Source organism: Austrofundulus limnaeus, unplaced genomic scaffold, assembly GCF_001266775.1.
Source record: "Austrofundulus limnaeus strain Quisiro unplaced genomic scaffold, Austrofundulus_limnaeus-1.0 Scaffold2185, whole genome shotgun sequence".
Classification (NCBI taxonomy): domain Eukaryota; kingdom Metazoa; phylum Chordata; class Actinopteri; order Cyprinodontiformes; family Rivulidae; genus Austrofundulus; species Austrofundulus limnaeus.
Window position 1 is genome coordinate 11111 of NW_013954587.1, and position 1367 is coordinate 12477.

The window sequence follows — 1367 nt, forward strand, 5'->3', positions numbered from 1 at the left end:
GTGGCGCGCAGCTCCTAGCCGGTCCAGGTGGAAGTGGAGCATCACCCCCCCATGAGAAACAGCATTGTCCCTGTGAAAAAAGAAACTCACAACACAGACAGAAAAGACAAAATTAGAAATAAATCAAAAACACTCTCAGACAGACATTTCCTGTGTGTGAAACTGATAATGATTAATTAATCATTCAATTTTAGTTTCTAAGAAACAACAAAACTCAAACACATCAGTTCTCCATCTTGTCCTCATTTATAAATAAAACCTCTGTTCTCTGAACAAAGCCAGGAGGAAACCATACGTCATATTCTGTATACAAACTGCACTCATGTCTGCTTCTATTAGCATTAGCTCATTTAGCAATGTAATACAGTCGACTGGCTCCCAGGAACCTGCAGTTCGCAGTTGTTCCATTTATGCAATTAAGGAAGTAACTTAGTCCTGTTTGGGAGAACTGATGACATCATCACCTCACACACGGTCTCACATGCACCCCCAAGCCGGCTACCTCACGCCCTTCTGTTCCTCCAGGTGAGAACCAGCGAGCACGAGCAAACCCGGGTCGGGGTGCTGAAACAGATCCCCACCAGCCACTCAGATTAATCTCGGCGGGAGATAAAAACCTGGAAATGGCTGAGACAACCTGAAACAGCATCGAAGATATGGCAATATGGAATGTTATGAGATAACCCGATGTACGAAACGCGTGCAGCGCAACGCAGGAAGGAGGATAGACCCCCAACCTCACTAGAGTGCTTTTAGACTGTTTGGCAACAACATATGGGCAAAATAGGGTCAGATCTGAAATACCCCACATGTGTAAACTAAAAAGATCCATACATGAAACTGCAAATACGCGCTAGTGTTTCTTGCAGACTTACGGTCTTTAGTTTTAGATTAAAGAATATGCAAACAGTACCCGTTATCAACACGTTTAAGCAAAAAGAAATAAAATTAACAGGTGCACCTTTAATAAAAAATCAGAAATACCAACATGTTCAAAGTCGTGGTCGAAATATGAGATTTGAGTGGCAGTATGCTGTTTAAGTTTGTTGAAGCAGATTTCTTTTAAGTGTTGTTATTAGCTGGCATGAGAAACTGCACAATTACAGACTAGATATTTCCCAGAACGTTACACAACAAGCCCTTAGAATGCGAACAGTATCCCTCTAAAACTGTTCAGTTGTGCTTTAAAATAATTTAAAAAAGCCAGTTGACCATTCTGTCAACTCAGCAAGGTCAGTGGGAAACACAAAGATAAMCAAATAATATCTAAGAATGATTATTGTTGTCAGCAAATCTTGTTCTGACTAATCATTCTATCTGCAGATGAACGTAAGATGTGACGTAAACCACTATCTGTAGATTAACAG

At 40.8% G+C, this 1367-nt stretch overlaps 1 long non-coding RNA gene across 1 annotated transcript in view; it reads right to left on the reverse strand.

The window, feature by feature from the left end:
* LOC106537223 (uncharacterized) overlaps window positions 1–1300 on the reverse strand; it is a 3061-nt gene extending 1761 nt beyond the window's left edge. Inside the window, exon 1 of the long non-coding RNA XR_001312622.1 lies at window positions 465–1300. This is a non-coding gene — a long non-coding RNA (uncharacterized LOC106537223). The remainder of the gene's footprint in view (window positions 1–464) is intronic.
* Between the last annotated feature and the right edge of the window lie 67 nt (window positions 1301–1367).